General features: G+C 43.8%; 2 protein-coding genes across 3 annotated transcripts in view; both read left to right on the plus strand.

The window, feature by feature from the left end:
• Positions 1 to 19,236, plus strand: part of MYOZ3 (myozenin 3) — a 381,468-nt gene that overhangs the window by 73,984 nt on the left and 288,248 nt on the right. The window lies entirely within an intron of this gene.
• The window catches only part of SMIM3 (small integral membrane protein 3), a 16,924-nt gene continuing 15,500 nt past the window's right edge, over positions 17,813 to 19,236 (plus strand). The window contains exon 1 of one of the 2 annotated variants that reach the window (XM_031036722.2): positions 17,813 to 18,385. The gene's annotated coding sequence lies outside the window, so the exon portion shown is untranslated. Of the gene's footprint in view, positions 18,386 to 18,601; positions 18,832 to 19,236 lie in introns of those variants that run through there. The other variant, XM_031036721.2, reaches the window with a different exon arrangement.

Below are 19,236 nucleotides of genomic sequence, written 5' to 3' on the forward strand. Positions count from 1 at the left end.
ATACATATACATGCAGCAGTTGCTATCCCTATGAACTCAGTCTTACAGGTGAGGAAACAGGCTCAAAGAAGTTAAGGACCTTGCCCAAGGTCACGCCAGTGGGAAGTGGATGAACCCAGCTCACCTAACTCCACACTCCACCATCTTACAGATTACCCTATAGCTCATGGGTTGGCAGACTTGTTCTGTAAAGGGCCAGATCACAAATATTTGGGGCTTTGCAGGCCAAGAGGTAAAATCAAGGATATTATGTAGCTATATAACAAGAGAGAAAACTTCTGGTCCTCTCTCTGTATTGCCCATTGCAGGATGATGGGCACACATTGCCCCAAGTTGGAGACCTTCTCCCAGCAAAGAGGGAGAATGGCTAGTGGCAAGGGGGTGGGGTAAAGGGGTACAGGAGAAAGAGATTGCCATCCTGCTCAGTTTAACTTTCTTCCCCAGTGACCTGTGTCTGGGCGCCCTTCTCTCCTCCCAAGAGAGCCTGGCCATCTCAACTGGGGTAGACTGAGATTCCTCTGCTCAGTGACCGGCAGTCACCAGTAGCAGAATCCCCAGTATAGGTAGCTACCAGCATGGGCCCCGGGCAGCAGTAAGGCACAGGCCTTCCTGGCCTGGGAGGCAGGCCTTGGAAGCAGTGAGGGAAAGAGGGGCACAGGAGGACGACTGGCTTGGTTGCCAAGGCTTACAGTGCCAGCCTGCCCCAGTGGTGCCTGCAGACTTCCCAGAAACAGGCAGCAGGCAGGGGTTGGAGTTTGCTGTCTCCCGCCTATGGTAGCATCCTGGTATAGTAGACTGGATGACTGAGAATCATCACATACCAGAAAGATCCCACTTTAATCCCTGCATCTTTCAGATGGTGAAATGAGATCCAGAGAGTTAAAGAGAAATATGCCCCAGGTTTTCTGATTCCTGGTACAGTATTCCATTTTCTTTTCTCTCTCTCTCTTTTTTTTTTTTTTTAAAGATTTTATTTATTTGAGATAGAGCGAGAGTGGGAGAGGGAGAGAGGAAAAATGAGAGAGAGCACAAGCAGCAGGAGTGGGTGGGGAAGGGGCAGAAGGAGAAGGAGAAGCAGGGAGCCTGAGGCAGGGCTTGATCCCAGGACCCCGGGATCATGACCTGAGCTGAAGGCAGACGCTTAACTGACTGAGCCACCCAGGCGCCCCAGTATTATGTTTTCTCATTTCATAAATGAACTTCCTGGCTTCATGCTGCATCTGTTAATTCCTATCCGCAGCTGAGTAAGAAACCAGCTGCTCCTCTACCAACACTTAAAAAACAAGAAGGGGCGCCTAGGTGGCTCAGTCGGTTAAGCGTCTGCCCCAGGCTTCCCAGGGAGCCTGCTTCTCCCTCTCCCTCTGCCCCTCCCCACTGCTTGTGCGTGTCCTCTCTCTCCTGCTCTCTCTCTCTGTCTCTCTCTCTCTCTCCCTCTCAAATAAATAAAATCTTAAAAAAAAGAAGGAAGAAAGCAAATGTAAGAGTAAGTGGGATGCTAATGGATAGTCTGTTCAATTTTGCCTGGGAAGGTTGCTGGGATGGCATCCTTCCCATTTGAGGCATATGAGTTTCACATCTCTAGAGTGCTCTCCCCTTGGCTTCCACGGGACTTTCCCAAGCACACCTCAAGCCAAAGCAAAGCCTGTCCTCCACACTCTCCCTTCTCTGGTCTTAGTAGACCAATGGAAAGCTGCTGTCAGTTCTGTGGCCCCATGGAACACTTCCTCTGTGCTCTCCTGAGGATGTGGAGACATGAGCTGGGTGTCCTCTTTCAGCTAGAGGATGCACAGGGCGACCTCGGGCTAACCACTGCAGCTGTTACCCAACCGCTGCTGGTGCTTAAGACAGACCTCTGGCCCCTGAAGTGCTGGCTCATAAGGAAAGGACAACTCATGGCCATGCACTCCACTCATTTCCTCCTCCCGCTTGTTTGCCGACTCACCCCAGGGAACTCACATTAGCTCTCATGAAATAAGGGTAAAAGCATGGAACAGTAGAGCCAGAAGTGACCTTAAAGATTATTTAGTCCACTCTCCTTACTGTAAAGATGAGCTAAAGCCAACCCAGAAAAGGGAAGGGACTTGGGAAGACCCCAGAGGAAGTTAGAGGTAAAGCCAGGGTTTGAACACCCTGGCTTTATTCCAAGTCATTATTCAAGGATATTATGTAGCTATATAACAAGAGAGAAAACTTCTGGTCCTCTCTCTGTATTGCCCATTGCAGGATGATGGGCACACATTGCCCCAAGTTGGAGACCTTCTCCCAGCAAAGAAGGAGAATGGCTAGTGGCAAGGGGGTGGGGTAAAGGGGTACAGGAGAGAGAGATTGCCATCCTGCTCAGTTTAACTTTCTTCCCCAGTGACCTGTGTCTTCATTCCAAGTTTATTGCCTTCACTATACTTGGCTGGACCTCCATCTCTACACAGTTCACCGCTTAACTCCAAACCTGGCTTCTAGAAACCCACCAGTGTATTGACTGTTGATTTGACTAAAATAGAATTGAAGATTGAATTTCAGCCTAACTCAGTGCCTGACACACAGCAGACACTCAATAAGCATTTGCTGAGTGGATGAATACTACCTTCAACCATCTAGAACTTGCTGGTGGATAGAAGTCAATGAATTAAAAAAAATTTTTTTTGAACTTTCAGCAATTCCTTCTTTTAGAAGGTAAAGAAGGAAATGGGGGTAGGGATGCCTGGGTGGCTCAGTTGGTTAAGCATCTGCCTTCGGCTCAGGTCATGATCCCAGGGTCTGGGATTGAGCCCCATGTCAGGCTGTCTGCTCAGTGGGGAGCCTGCTTCTCCTTCTCCCTCTGCCTGCCATTCCCCCTGCTTATGCTCTCTCTCTTTGTCAAATAAATAAATAAAATCTTTAAAAAGAAAGAAAGAAAGAAAAAGAAAGGAAGAAAGAAATAGGGAAAGGGAGGCAGATTGCAGTTTTAGATAGAGTGGTTAGGGTAGGCCTGGTGAGAAGATTGGATTTGAGCGAATATTTGAAGGAGGTAGGAAGTAGGCTGGTATCTATCCGGGGGAAGAGCCTTCCAAGCAGAGGACGGCAAAGTCTCTATAACTGAGCAACAGCAAGGAAGCAGAGGGGCTGTTAAGGAGCGAGGAAGGGGGAAAAGTTTAGGAAATGAAGTCTCAGAGGTAAGGGGTGGTGCAGCTCATGTAGGATCTCGAAGGGCATTTTCAGGACATTGTATTTTTGCTTTGAAGGCAGTAGGGAGCCATTGCAGGATTTCAAGCAGAGCAGTGACATGGTCTAACTTATATTTTACAAGGGTCACTCTGGATGCTATTTTGAGGATGAACTATAGAAAGACAAAGATAGAAGCAAGGGGGGCGCCTGGATGGCTCAGTTGGTTAAGCGACTGCCTTCGGCTCAGGTCATGATCCCAGGGTGCTGGGATCGAGTCCCACATCGGGCTCCCGGCTCAGCGGGGAGCCTGCTTCTCCCTCTGATCCTCTCCTCTCTCATGCTGTTTCTCGCTCGCTCTCTAATAAAATAAAAATAAATAAAATCTTTAAAAAAAAAAAAGACAGAAGCAAGGGGTCAGTTTGGAGATTACTGCAGTAATCCAGGTGGGACGTGACAGTGCCATGGACCAGAAATTCTGACTATATTTTGAAGGTAGAGCCTACAGGATAGGATGTCCTGATGTCCAACTCGGGTATGTCATGCATACAGACTGCCATATGAAGGGTGGTTTGGAGTCATGCATCACAGAGGCCCATGTTGGGTCAGGGAATAATCTATTTCATGGTTTAGCTGAATTCAGCCACTGGGCGTTTATTTCTTTATCAAGACGATCTGTTTCTTCTTACTGAGGTCAAAATAAAAACATCACAGAAAGGATCAGATGCTTTTATGTTTAAAAGAAGGGGATGAAACTAACTTGTCTGGTCTCTAGTTTACTTTGTTCCAAATCACAAAGCATGATGGTTACCACACAGAAAAGTATATTTCACAAGAGGCCCAGAGAAAGAGCCAGTCCGTGGCTAAACATTCATCAGATCCTCAGAGCTCCAGTGCAGGCTGAGAAGGGGATGCTGGTGTGGGAGAGCCCAGCCCCTTTGGAATGGCATCAAGGGCTCTTCCAAACAAGCTTTATCCTTTGCTGTGAAAGTAAAACAAGTGAATGAAAGTTAAAGTGGGTAGAGCATAGAACATATCACGTTGCTAGTATTTGTTATTAGGCCACCAAGTTTAGTCTAATTCCTTCATTTACACGTGGAAAAACAGGTTCAGACAGAGGAAGTGGTTTGTCTGGAGTGAAACTGGATCTCTAGCTTACCTAATGAGCACCAAGTTGATTTCTTTTATTATGTTTGGATGATTGGGATTTCCAGTCTTGCCCACACTCCTGTCTGTGCTTCTTGGTTGCCTCTTACAATTCATTTCTGGGGAGCCCTTTTAGATTTTGAGCTGTCAGTGTTTCATCTGAGAATCTTTCTGCCCTCCCAGGGAAGCTTTTCTGTTTTTGTGTTTGTTTTTTGATTCTGCCTGTAGGACATTCCAGGACATATCTGTAAGTGAAGAGATCATAAGGCAATTGTCTCCCTCTGTCTGACTTATTTCACTTCACAAAGCCCGTGAGGTCCATCCTTGTTGCCATGAATGACAAGACTTCATTTGTTTTATGGCTGAATAATATCCATTGTATACACACCCCAATTTCTTTATCCATTCGTCCATCGATGGACACTGAGGTTTCCACATCTTGGCTATTGTATATGATGCTGCAGTGAACACGGCAGGGCACGCATCTTTCTGAGTTTGTATTTTTGTTGGAAAGTGGGAGTGGAGTGGAGTGTAATCACAAGGAGTACTGCAGCGCCCCAGGGCTAATAACAGCAGGGTGCCGTTTATGGCCTGAGGTCTGGAGGGCTAACGGGAGGGAGCACTTACTGGAACCTGGAGTCAGGGCGATGTGAAGAGGGCCCCCTGACAGGACCTGGGACCTTTGGGTCCAGGACAGAGCCAGGCATTGGCATCCCCAGGGCAGAAGGTAGAATGCAAAATGCCTCATCTCCTGCTGCCATGTCCCCCTTAGCTGAACCCAACAGGAGGTCAGACATCAAGGAAACCTATCTCCGTTTGTTTTCCCTCCGAAGCAGACTACAAGATGAGGGTTTAAGTGAAATCATCTGTGGAGAGGCTCGGGGACCACTAGTAGAGGAGTGAGGAACTGATACAGGGAAGGCGAGGCGACCAATAAGGCTGGGTTGTTAAACAGGCAGTCCGGGTGGGTGACCTGAGCTTTAGTTCCACAGAGAAACTCTGGGGGACAACGTAAACACACACCTCAAAACATCTCCACCGAAGGGGGAAGGAATCAGGTGTTTATGCCTCTACCCACATCTTTGGCTGAGGGCTGCTCCCGGGGATGCATGTGAATTCCTCGGTACTTTGGGATTGCCAGGCTGGCAGGGTCTGAGCTTGTGTGGGAAAAGCCCTCAGCCACCAAGAGGCTCGTGCTGGCAGCTGAGAGCCTGGGGAGAAGCGAAGCGGGGGAGGTCAGGGCGCTGACAGCGTCCCATGGGTGCAGCCTACAGACTGTACAGATGCACCTCCCATGCACATCGCAGGAGCGAGGCATGTGCGGAGCGAGATTCCAGAGGGACAAAGAAAACTTACACGCATATTTAAGGTAAACAGGTAGGGGTGCCTGGCTGGCTCAGTCAGAAGAGCATTGACTCTTGATCTCGGGGTCATGAGTTCGAGCCCCACGTTGGGTACAGTGACTACCTAAATGAATATAAAATAAATAAAAACTGAAAGAAGAATTCAGGGTTAAAGACAAAAAAATTAACTGAGCAATATTTACCAATACTCCCTAAAATTTAATAGCACTGTTTAGGTTTCCAAACTGTTTTTCCTCTTGATTCTCCCAATTCCTGTCCTCCACCCTCTATCATGGTCATGCATCTAATGGTCTGACTGTGCGCATACTTCGTGCAGCAGCTAGGGCAGGAATTACTCCTTCTCGTGGAGCAGACAACAGAGGCGTGGGCTCGGGGAGGGCTGAACTCAGTAGGAGGCAGTTAGCTGCGAGACATTAGGAACGGTCCTGCCACTTCCTGGCTGACTAATCTTGGGCAAGTCAGCATGTCCCCTTTGGGGCTCCGTTTGCCCATGTGTAACATGGAGGTTCATAACGTTTGCACCACAGAATGGCTGCAAGGACTCAGTGGTATGATGCATGTAAAACCCTTGCTACGTGGCAAATGCTGAAGAAGTGTTCTTTAATCTTTTTGGAAAAAAATAAAGGCAAAGTCTGTTATTTTATATTTTTCTCTTTCTTCCTTTTTAAGATTTTATTTTATTTATTTATTTATTTATTTATTTGAGAGAGAGAGAGAGAGCAAGAGAGAGGGAGAAGCAGGCTCCCCACTGAGCAGGGAGCCTGATGTGGGGACTTGATCCCAGGATCCCAGGATCATGACCTGAGCCAAAGGCAGACACTTAACCCACTGAGCCATGCAGGCACCCTGATTTTTTTCCTTAAGACCACAGTTTACTTCAAAAATTATACTGGCTGGGGGCACCTGGGTGGTACAGTCAGTTAAGCATCCAACTCTTGGTTTCGGCTCAGGTTGTGATCTCAGGGTTGTGAGATTGAACCCAACATGGGGCTCCACATTCAGTGCAGAGTCTGCTTGGGATTCTCTCTCCCTCTCCCTCCACCCCTCCCACTCATGCTCTCTCTCTAAAATAAATAAATAAATAAATCTTTAAAAATTTTAAAAAATTATACTGGCTGGACTGTGATATCTGCCAGGAATAGGCATTCTCTTCCCTCTCAGCTACATGATGGTGATAATTGAACACTTTGGAATTAAGCCATGAGAGTGAATACAGATAATTACAACCACGCTCGTGAGACCACAAGACCATCGCTCCACCTGAAAGCTGTTATGTGGAAGCCTCCCATCTCCATTTCTTCCTTCCTATCTGCTCGGCAATATGTTTTCATCTCAAATGCCACAGGTTTGGAAAATCCCATCATTTTACCTTCTTGCCTCATCACTAGTTCAATGAGGTCTTTCGACTACGATAAAACAGGTTGTAATCAAAATAAAAATAAAAATTCCTGCATCTAGTTTTTAGGTTAAAGGCACATTTCTTTTGAAAGTTAGCAAGTAGTGGGGCTTCCCCAAAGAGTAAGATGGCATTTGCTCAAGGAATTGGGAATTGTTCCAAGGAGAGAGGGGAAGGGAGAGAACAGTCATCTCAGGAGTCCTGCTGTCCAGTACCTGACTTTTGGGGAAGGACTGAGCTGTTGAGGGACCTGTAAGCAGGAAACTGATGTCTGAGCTGGACATTTCCCTAAGTGGAACAAGGTGGATTATCCTGCATGGATATGCTTGTAACTCAAAACTGTAGTGATCTTAAGATCCTGAGTCTTAGCTTTGAAAGGATATTTCCCTCATGCCCATGGTGTACTCACTTACCCTGTCTCACCAGCCCCCCATCATTCCAATGGAGTCCTCTGCAATATCTCTCTGCTTGCATCCTTCCACTGTTAGGGAGCTCATCACACACACACACACACACACACACACACACACACACCATCCAACTGGTTCTGTTTCTTTGGAGACCCATGACTAATACAGTAAGTTTTCAAGCATCCAACTACCTTTAGGCACAACCTCAGAACCAGAAAGAGAAGTATTTGCTGACCTCTCATCTTCCTCTCCACATCCTGTCATTTATTCACCCCACAGACAGCATTATTCTGCACCAGGTGCTGGTGATAGAAAGGAAAACATTGCAACCAATATTGCAATCTCTGAACGGAGGGCCTTGATAAAATCAGACCCTACCCCAAATTGTTAGTGCAGTGACATAGAATTTTGGCTCTGTAGTCAGACAGTCCTGGGCTCATATTTTGGCTTTGACAATGACCAGCTGGTGACCTTGGGAAGCTGCTCAGTCTTCCTGAGCCTCAGTTTAGTTTCCCCATATGTAAAAGAGGGCTTTGCTTAAATGATCTTTAACTTTCCCTTATAATTTTGGATGTGCAGTGTCTTAATTTATTGAAAATGCAGGAAGGGAAGAATTGACACTAGTATCAGTCAACCAATAAGATGGCAAAGAATCCAACAAGACTGTTGAATAAGACGCAAAATTAGTTAATGCTCTAGGGGGCAATAAAACATCTACGTCAGGGCCCAGAAAAAAACATACATGAATATATGCTCCATATATATTATGTATACAAATAGGTAATGCTTACCAGTCACAGGCTCTTTTTGCATTCAGGATTTCACTTGATCCTACTTCATCCTAACTAAAACCCCTTGAGGAAGGCAGTGCCATTCACATTTTGTAGAAGGGAACACGAGGCTCATAGACATTAAATACTTGGCCCAGAGTCACATAGTTAGTCACTGCCAGAATCAGCAATCAAACTCAATTTTTAAAATCTCTAAACTACATGAGCACACACCTCCTTTTGCTTGGGGATTTGGGGCATTTGGGAAGCATGGCATGAGTTTAAGGGGTCCAGGATCTGTTTCCAGCACAGTGTTCTCTCCAAATAGTTTCTCAAAGTATAATTTTGACAATGTTTAAAATATAATTTTTATACATACTTATAGTGAGCATGCATCAAAATTTTACTTAGGTGTTTAGTGAAGGAACTGGCAGGATGAGAAAGAATGCTGGAATAAGATTGATGAGTTAGATGCAAAATTGGCTAATGCCCTCGAAGGCAATAAAAACATAACTTTTAGGGCCATCTTTGCTAACAGATAGAAATCATTTGCATCTCTACTGGACAAACCAAACAAACAGATCTGTCCCTTGTCAAACTTTCTACAAGTTAGCATCTAACTTTACGGAGTTGTAAGATGTCCGGATCGTTAATTAACAGTAAACAGTAAATGAAACAAAGGTACTCACCCCTAGAGAGTCAGGTGATCTTTAGGCAGGCTTGTGAAGCTGTGCTCTTGTTTGATGTTAACAAGACATCTAGTCATCCTTTTGGTTTGTTTCCAAGTTCCGGATAATTTTTCTTATCACTCCACCTCTATGGTCACAAACTTCAAGAATTATCTATGATCATAAAAATGGCTGATTTCATTATATTCTGGGGTTATTTGACCGGTCTTGTTTGCATAGAAGACTCATTGTTGTGTGGTCAGCAAATGTGGAGCATATGGTGCTGAATTGCTACCACAGCCAAGAGAATTAACTTCTGTTTGGAGACTTCACAAAGCACTAGGATTGAGTTTTCAATACCCACTATCCTTCCAAAGATATAGTCTCACCTTGATTGAGATATAAATCCCATAGCATACAATTCATTCAAGTATATAATCCACCGCTTTTAGTATGTTCACAGGGTTGTGCAAAGATCATCACAATCAATTTCAGAAGATTTTCATTACCCCAGAGAGAAATCCCGCACTCTTTAGATATTACCCCCCAACCCTCCTCACAACCCCAGCCCTAGGATATCACTAATCTTCTTTCCATCTCTACTGATTTGCCTGTTTTTGATATTTCACATAAATGGAATATATAATACATGGTCCTTTGTGCCTTGCTTCCTCTATTTAGCATACTGTTTTCTTTCTTTCTTTCTTTTTCTTTCTTTCTTTTCTTTCTTCCTTTCTTTCTTTTCTTTCTTCTTTCTTTCTTTCTTTCTTTTCTTCCTTCCTTCCTTCCCTTCTTTTTAGAGAGGGAGAGAAAGAAAGAGAGGAGAGAAGAGAGAGGGGGCAGGGGCAGAGGGAGAGAGAATGAGAGAGAATCTCAAGCAGGCTCCACTCCCAGCTTGGAGCCCGACGTGGGGCTCCATCTCATGACCCTGAGATCATGACCTGAGCCAAATCGAGAGTCAGACGCTTAACTGACTGAGCCACCCAGGTGCCCCTAGCATACTGTTTTCAAGGTTCAATGTGAAGTGTGCATCAGTACTTCATTTTCTTTAATTGCTGAGTAATATTCCACTGTTGGGTCGTGAAGTTTTAGTCCTGTTTTCTTCTAAGAGTTTTACCATTTTAACTCTTTCATTTATGTCTTTGATCCATTTTGAGTTTATTTTTATGTATGGTGTGATCTATTTTTTATTCTGTGACACTTGGATATCCAGTCGTCCCCGCACCATTTGTTGAAGAGACTGTTCTTTCCCCACTTAATTGTTTTGGCAGCTTCTCGAAAATCAATTTGCCATAAATGTGAGGGTTTACTTCTGGATTCTCAATTATGTTCCCATTGATCTATGTACCTATCATTATTCCAGTACTACTGTTGATTATTGTAGCTCTGTACGTTTTGAAATTGGAAAGTAGAATCCTCCAACTTTGTTCTTTTTAAGATTGTTTGGGCTACTTATGATCCTTTGCATTTCCATATGAAATTTAATTTATAAGCTTGTCCATCTCTGCAAAAAAAAAAAAAGGCAATTGGAATTTTTGATAGAAATTACATTGAATCTGTGTCTATTGAGATGATCATGTCATTTTTGTCCTTTGTTCTCTTGATGTGGTATATTACATAATTGATTTTTGTATGTTAAACCAAACTTGCATTCCTGGGGTAAATCCCACCTGCTCATGGTATACAATCTTTTTTATTTATTTCTGAATTAAATTTATTGGTAGTTTGTTGAGAATTTTTGTGACTGTAAGAAACACTGGTCTGTAGTTTTCTTGTGCTGTCTTTGTCTTATTTTGGTATTGAGGTAATACTGGCCTCATAGAATGAATTGGGAAGTATTCATTTCTCTTATGTTCGTTGGAAGAGTTTGTCAAGAAGTGGTATTAATTCTTCTTTAATATTTGTTAGAATTCACTAGTGAAACATCTGGTCCTGGGTTTTCCTTTTTAGAGGTTTTTTGTTTGTTTGTTTGTTTTCTGATATCTATCTATCTAGAGAGATCATACATTTGGATTACCAATTTAATTTCTTTACTTGTTATGGGTCTATTCAGATTTTTCTGTTCCTCCTTGAGTCAGTTTGGGTAGTTTATGTTTTTCTGGGAATTTGTCCATTCCATCGAAGTTACCTAATTTTTTGGCAGGGTTGCTCATGGTATTTCCTTGTAATTCTTTTTATTTCTGAGAGGTCGGTAGTAATGCCCCCTCTTCTATTCCTGACCCTAGTCATTTGATTTTCTGTTTTTCTTGTTTAGTATAGCTACAACTTTGTCAGTCTTGTTGATCTTTTCAAAGAAGCAACTTTTGGTTTCATTGATTTTTCTTAATTTTTGTTCTATCCTCTATGTCATTAATATCCATTCTAATTCTTATCATTTCCTTCCTTCTCTTCCTTTTGGTTTAGTTTGCCCTTCTTTTTCCAGTGTCTTAAGTGGTAGTTTAGGTTGTTTATGTGAGATCTTTCTTCTTTTTTAATATAGGTATTTATACCTATTCATTTTCCTCTATCTGCTGCTTTAAGTTGCATTCTGTAGGCTATTGTATGTTGTGTCTTCATTTTCATGCATCTTAAAGCATTTTTTAATTTCTTTTGTGATTTCTTCTTTGATACACTGGTTATTTAGTAGTATGCTGTTTAATTTCCATGTATTTGTTAATATCCCAAGTTTCTTTTTGTTATTCATTTCCAATCACATGCTGTCCTGATTAGAGAACATGCTTGGTAAGATTTCAGTCAACTTAAATTTATTGAGACTTACATCATGGCCTGAAATATGGTCTAATATTCTGTGTGCACATAAGAAGAATGGGTATTCTTTCGTCGTTGGGTAGATCTGCCTTTTGGATCATGTGTATAATGCTGTTCAATTCTTCTGTTTCCCTGTTAATCTTCTGTCCAGTTGCTCTAGCCAATATTGATAGTGAGGTATGAGAGTCCCTGAAAATTATTATCACATTGTCTCTTTCTCCCCTCAATTCTATCAGCCTTTATGGTTGTGTGTGTGCTGCTGGGTGCATATATGTTTATAATTTCCTCATGGATTGTCACTTTTATCATTACAAAATGTGCCTCCTTGTTTCTAGTAACATTTTGTTTAGAAGTTTGTTTCCTGTTAGTAATACAGCCACTCCAGCCTTCTTATGGTTGCTGTTGCTTTGAGTCATATATCTTTTCTGTCCTTTTACTTTCAACCTATTTGGGTCTTTGAATCGGAAGTGCGCCTCTTGTACATAGCATATAGTTGGATTCTGTTTTTATTTTCTCTAGTCTAAAATCTCTGCCTTTTGATTGGACTGTGTCACTCAGTTACACTTAATATTATCATCAATAGAGTTGAATTTACATCTGCCATTTCATTTTTTGTTTTTTATATCTCATATGTATTTTTTGGTTTTATTCCTTCTTTGCCACTTTCTTTTGTATCAAGTGGATGTTTTCTAGTGTTAATATTTTAATTATTCAATGATTAATGTCTTTGCTCATTTTTCCAATAACAGAAAACCAAAGCTAAAAAGTTAATCTCTATCAGGCTCTACTTGCAGTCCCTAAAAGTAAGAGACTTCATCCTTTCTCAAGGTCCCCAATATTTGCTAAGGTTGGTGACCTGTCAGCAAGTGAACTTTCTCACTATCTTACCTGCATAATGTCGGGACCCTGGGAGCCATGAAATAGGCTCCACCAGACCAGTCTCCTGGGAGGTCACTGTACACACGGGAAGTACAACTCTTGTTACATCGCTAGAGACTCAGTAAAGTGCTCACTCTTGAATTCTGAGGGATCAGTGGGAACAAGATATCATTAAAAAATATTTCCTTTTAGTTTGCATAAGCATAGCCTGCTAACTTGAGCCTTATAGACAGATTGAGAAGAAAGCAGAAAAGAAAAAAAATGGGGGGAAAGGACTTCCTTATAAGCACATCAAATACAAAGCATTAAAAACAATCTAATAATATTCTAAAACAAATAACCACAATTATATTCTTCTCATGAACTTATTTGGCTCATGTGATTGATTCTTGACTCATAAACTTTGGATCAACAGTGTACTTCCATAAAGTTGTTTGTTTCTGGACTAAAAAGAGTCCGAGCAATCCTGATTCAGTCCTGTGTTTCAATCTATAGATAGCTGTGTGTGGTCGCAATGTTAGCTTATGGTGAGAAGCCTGACCCTGTAAATCTATTCCAGTTAAGAGTGCCTGGTACAATCTTTCTCACCAAGTTGCTGGGCCTGTCCTTTGTTGAGGATGCTTTAGCATGCAGCAGAGGACTTCAGGTACACACGTAAAGAAAGCAAAAACTACTTGTTGTTGATTAGACTGAAGCCTCTGTTAACTTATTAGGCTAGACAACCATATCAGAATAGAGGAGAGTAAAATCCTACTGGGTTATGGTTTTTGTCAGTGTTTCCTCAAGAGTGTACTGTGGACATGGGTACATAGACAAATCTACTTTTATTTTTATTTTTTTATTTTTTTTCAGAGATGTGGAGGGGCAGAGAGAATCCTAAGCAGGCTCCATGCCCAGCGCGGAGCCCGACAAGGGGCTCAATCTCACAACCCTGAGATCACGACCTGAGCCGAAATCAAGAGTTGGACGCTCAACTGACTGAGCCACCCAGGCACCCCCCCCAGACAAATCTACTTTTAAAAATAAACATGGGGAAGTTAGAATGTACTTTTTTGATTGGACAGCTTATCCCATTTTGTGGGTTTAGTATATAATGTGAATCCTATAACAGTAGTGAGCCAATTAAGACATAGGGAGCATTTCAAACATACCTAACTAATTCTTTACCTACTATCCCTCCTGATTGTGAATGACACATCATGGGTTACAAGGTGAGAGACCAAGCCTTTGGTATTTTAGCTATGTAGGAAGCACCAAAGATGCTTTGATAGGTAAAAACACATTGCATTTTTATAAACTATTGAACTGATCCTGGGAAGGTAATGTTAAAAAGAATTTTCAAAAAAGAATCCTCCTTAGCTTAAGACAGAAGCATAGATGCCTGGGAACGATGAATGGTTGTAGCTTGGCTGTCTATTAATCAGATTAACAATACACTAGTACTAAATAAATATAACCATAGGTATCATTATAAGGAACTTTAGCTATTTAAGAAATGAGGAACTTCTGTTGTTTTGTTTTTAAGTAATCAAGGGCATGACAAAGCACAAAACACAGAGAAGTTATGCTGATCAGATATATAATATCTGCTATTTGGGCAGATTATATAGAAATTAAAAATAACTTCCACTATCTCTTATTTTTTTAAGATTTTTTATTTATTTGAGAGAGAGAGTGCAAGCACGAGCAGGGGGAGGGGCAGAGGGAGAAGCAGACTCCATGCTGAGCAGGGAGCCAGACAGACATGGGGCTTGATCCCAGGACGTCGGGATCATGACCTGAGCTGAAGGCAGATGCTTAACTGACTGAGCCACCCAGGTGCCCCTCACTAGCTCTTGTTAAGAAGAAACTAAGGATATGAGTGCAGTCTGGCTGCGACATATCACCCCATTGATCGCCAGGGTTGATTCGGCTGATCTGGCTGGCTATGTGGGTGTCCCCTTCCTCCCACACCACTCCTAGTGCATTCCTCCCGAAGCTGAGCACAGTGAAAGAGGATGACCTTCTCCCACAGAGAAGGACCATTCTTGGATCAAGGATATATGAGAAGCTTCACTCCCCTGCTAGAACCTCCACACAAGCTCTCAAGGTCCATTTCTGGGGAACATAGGGTAGTCAAACTTCCAAAACTCCGGACACATCCAAATGAGGTGCTACATGTGGCAGTCTGCCTTTCTAAAACAAACAAACAAAAACAAAAAAACCCAAAAACAACTGAATATTCCAAGACTAGTTTGTCATTTTAACATAGAGAAAAACAAAACCAAATTCTACTCTTGAGTTAATGAAACAATTGTCAGAAAGGCCTTTTTAAAAAGTCTTATGAGTAAGCTCATTAAAACAGAGCGAATTTTGGGGTGCCTGGGTGGCTCAGTCCTTAAGCATCTACCTTTGGCTCAGGTCATGATCCCAGGGTTCTGGGATCGAGCCCCACATCGGGCTCCTTGCTCCGTGGGAAGCCTGCTTCTCCCTCTCCCGCTTCCCCTGCTGTGTTCCCTCTCTCGCTGTGTCTCTCTCTGTCAAATAAAGACATAAAATCTTTAAAAAAAAAAAACAAACAAAACAGAGCCAATTTTGTCAAAATTTTAACATATTTCATTGTTTCCTTTAGACTCATTATTTGCAGGCATTACAAACCAACGAAACAAAGTTTTCTTGTCATCAAACTTCTACAACTTACCCACTCAAATTTGTCTCTTGCTAATCTTTCACATTCTGGCACAGTTGTTTTTTTTTTTTTAAAGATTTTATTTATTTATTTGATAGAGAGAGAGAGACAGTGAGAGCAGGAACACAAGCAGGGGGAGTGGGAGAGGGAGAAGCAGGCTTCCCTCTGAGCAGGGAGCCTGATGCGGGGCTCTATCCCAGGACCCTGGTATCATGACCTGAGTCAAAGGCAGACGCTTAACGACTGATCCACCCACCCCCTGGCACAGTTTTTTACTTCAAGATGAAATGGCTCTTTTTCCCTTGATAACAAATTTGCACTCATAATCTTATTCTATGCTTACATTTCTTTACTCCTTCAATTCTTAAGATAGTCTCAATGGCCCATAAAAGTTACAATGTTTTTTAGATTTATACATTTATTTGAAGAGAACTGGCATTGTTACAGACTAGATTTTTCTTTATGAAGAATGGAATGTTCATACATTTGTTCATATCTTATTTTGTGTATTTTAAAAAAGATTTTTTTAGTCTTCATCATATTGAATAAAATGGGGTCCTACCCATTTCTCTTTTTTCCTGCTTTATCGACATATTATTGACCCTTAATATTGTATGAGTCTAAGGTATACAACATGTTAATATGATACATTTATAAATAGCAAAATGATTATTACCATGGTATTAGCTACCACCTCCATCCCATCCCATGGTTACCTCTTCCTTTTTTGTGGGGAGAACATTAAGATCTACTCTCTTAGCACATAAATTACATCTTTTAAGCAATGTAACTACCTTCTATTTCCTCAAGTAACTGTAGGCAAGTAACTGAGCATGATTTGAAAGATACAAACATTTAGCAGACCAGCCAAGCAAGCACTGTAAAACCTGTTATGGCCACACACATCCCATTTGCATTTCTTAAAGTGGCAAAATTGAACGTATACATTAATATACCCCAAGGGTTTATCCACTCTCAAACATATAAAAGTAGGAGGCAAAGGAGGGCATGTGCGTGTGTGCATGCATACCATGCTTGGTGATCAATGTTTTTGTGTTCTACCTTCCTTACAAATTATCCAGGCAATAATTTAATATCAGTCTAAATTTTTAGAGTGTAATGAAAGACCTTGGAAATTACATTTAAGTTGATATACTAAAGAGTAATATAATCATTGATAATACAAACAATTCAGGAAATTCAGATTAACTACAATCTCCATGATCAAACATAAAATGTGCTCTATCACTCTATTACATCATCTCATTTTATATTCCTCACGGTTTCGCAAATTGATATCACTTTGCTTTTTTATTTGTTTGCTTATTTATGGTGAACATTTCCCCCACTAGATGTCAAACAATAAAGAAAGAGAATTTGTCTTCCTTGGTACCTAGAACATGTATGAGACTTTCAGTGAATAATTTTGAATAAAGAAATACGTGAATGACATCTTTACACACAATAATTGTATCAGAAGGAATAGGTTTCATTTTACTATTTTGCAAGTGAGGAACTGAGGCATTAATGATCATTTAGCTACTTAGATAGACTCAGGATTTTGGCTTCCTGACTACCAATCCAATATACCACATTACTTTCCCAAACTAAATAAATGTACTTGTGCAAGTGAAAAATATATGAAAGAAGAAAATTCTTGCATACGTGTGATTCAGTGAGAGGGTTTCTGAGATGAATTCTATCCTAGTGGGGGCCCCCTGTAGGCAGTATTTTGGTAGAATGCTGTTAGGCTACAACTTCTTTTATTCAAATTCCCCCCACACACGCTATCAGGGGGATGTCCCGTATTCCTTTTTTTTTAATTCTTGATGGTTTTCCCTTTGGAGTACTTGTAATTGAGCACCAAGGAAGTGAAATGTAAGTTGTTCCCTGGGTTTTGCTGTAACAAAGCTTGGTACTGAAATTGGCTATTTTATTCCCTCTCCTCCTACCCCAACACAGCATCCATTATTCCTCTCTTCCAAAGCCCTCTCAGCAAAATCAACCCAGCCGAGACAGAGCTAATGTAGTATGTTTCCCATAGGTTATTATTCAATTTTCTCTTTTGGCTCGCTTTTTGGGTGCCAGGGCAAATCATTATTAAAGAGACACCGATAGACTGTGAACTGGGAAAGGCAGATTGAGTTTCGCTAGTGCTGCCGCCGGCCCTGGGGCTCTGCGTTCTCCCAGATGGAAGCCAGCATTCACACAGGGCACAGGGAGTTGCCAGGTGTCCATCCAGAGTACTCCCCTACTTCTTCCACTAACCAGGGAACACTTTGTATTAAGTTGAGATTGTCCTCATTTAGCTTTTTTGTTTGTTTTTTTCTACTGAGAGTTTTCTATTAAACTATTCAGAATTGTGTGGTACTTGTTTGTTTTTAAGATTCCACACGTCTCTTTTGATTAAAACATGTTGTTGGGTGACATTTCCTAGAATTTTTGTCAAATCATTTCTCATGTCAATCCCCTTCATCCTCATTGTTTCCCCTCTAAAAAACTGGCATCTGGTAGTGATGATTTAGACGTCATTTCTGCTGACCTCATCCCTGATTCAGAGAAGACAGTAGGGGGTAAGTTCAGCCCCCACACTATACCGGATTTAGGCCTGGGAAGGCAGTATAGTTCTTACTAAATCTATTGGGCAAAGGAAGAAACTGATACACAACTGGGCTCCAAGACTCCCCAAGGTCACACTGATGGTCAAGGCCTGAGCTCCTGTGTTTTAGAGCAAGACTGAAGAGCGCTCGACAGCTGAATTAAAAACCGTGGGTCCCTGTCCCTGGTGCATCCCAGAGGCGGCAGGGGATCGCACAGCTGCATTGTCCTGCGTAGGAGCCGGGCCGGGACCTGGCAGGGCATGGAGTCCTCTCAGCAGCCAGCTCTCCTGGGCTCATGAGCACCCTGGATCGGGCCATGTCACTGTTGTCACAAGAATGAACAGGATGCTCAGAGGCGTGTCACGGCAGACAACCAACCAGCTTCACACTGGCGTCTAAGTCCGTCCTCACAGCAGGGCTGGGACACAGGTGTTACTAGCCTCCCTTTCTCGAAGCCGCCTGTCAAGGATCATACACTCAGTGCACTGCAAAGCAGGAGCTGAGTCTCGGCCCCTCCGCCCAAACCCATCGGCCAGACTTTGGCCGGAAAGGAATTTGGAGGACGCGTTTTCGGTCAGCCCGAGCCTCCCGGGTCACGGTAAGGAGAGCGGGGGTCCGACGGCCGAAGCGATCGCGCCGGCCTGCACGCGAGCGCGGCCCGGGGGTCGGCGGGGACGCCCGGGCCCTCGGGTTTCTCCCCCGGGCTGGGGCGGCCGCGGGGGCGACGGAGGCGGGGCGGCGGCGGCGGCGGCGGCCGGGGGCCCGGGTTTTCCGGGGGCGGTCCCTGGCGGCCGCGCATTCCAGCGCCGCCGAGCGCCTCCCCGGGGCCGAGCCGCGCGTCCCGGCCGCTCCCGCGCGCTCCCGCCGCCGCGGGCTCCGAGGGCACGGCACGTGGCGCGCCGCGACCCCGGGGCCGGGCCGCCCCCCGCGAGCCGGGGGAAGCGCTCGAGCCGTCCCTTGGCCCGAGCCTCCCGCAGACTCCGCGCGATCCGGCTGCGGCGGGGGCCGCGGGCTTTCCTGCGAAGCCGCTCTGAGGATCCCCGGGTGAGTGGGGCCATCGGGTGTCGCGCGTGGGGCTCCGTGCTCCCGTGGTTCCTAGCCCAGCGTCCTCCCCACTGTCCTCCTCTCCTTCCCCCTCTTCGGCCTCTTTCCGCCCCCGTCATCACTTCTGCGTTCCCCTTTTCTGCTTCTCTCAGCCCCGAAGTTGCAGCCACCTCCTCGGCCGATCTGGGGCCTCGTGGGAGCCGCAGCTCGGGTGGGTGAGCCCAGCCCCGCGGCCGGCGGCTTCTCCCAAAGCCCCGCGTGGGAGGCGCCAAGAGTTTGGAGTGGGGTGTGGGGTCCCTTGGTCCGGCACCAGCAGTTTCCCCATCCTGTCTCCCGGCCCTGTTTCTCCATCTGTGAAAGGGAGAAAATATCCTTGGCGTACAGAAATCAAATGAGAGAGCGGGT

This window comes from Leptonychotes weddellii, chromosome 7 (genome assembly GCF_054177405.1).
Source record: "Leptonychotes weddellii isolate Sample4059 chromosome 7, ASM5417740v2, whole genome shotgun sequence".
Taxonomy (NCBI): domain Eukaryota; kingdom Metazoa; phylum Chordata; class Mammalia; order Carnivora; family Phocidae; genus Leptonychotes; species Leptonychotes weddellii.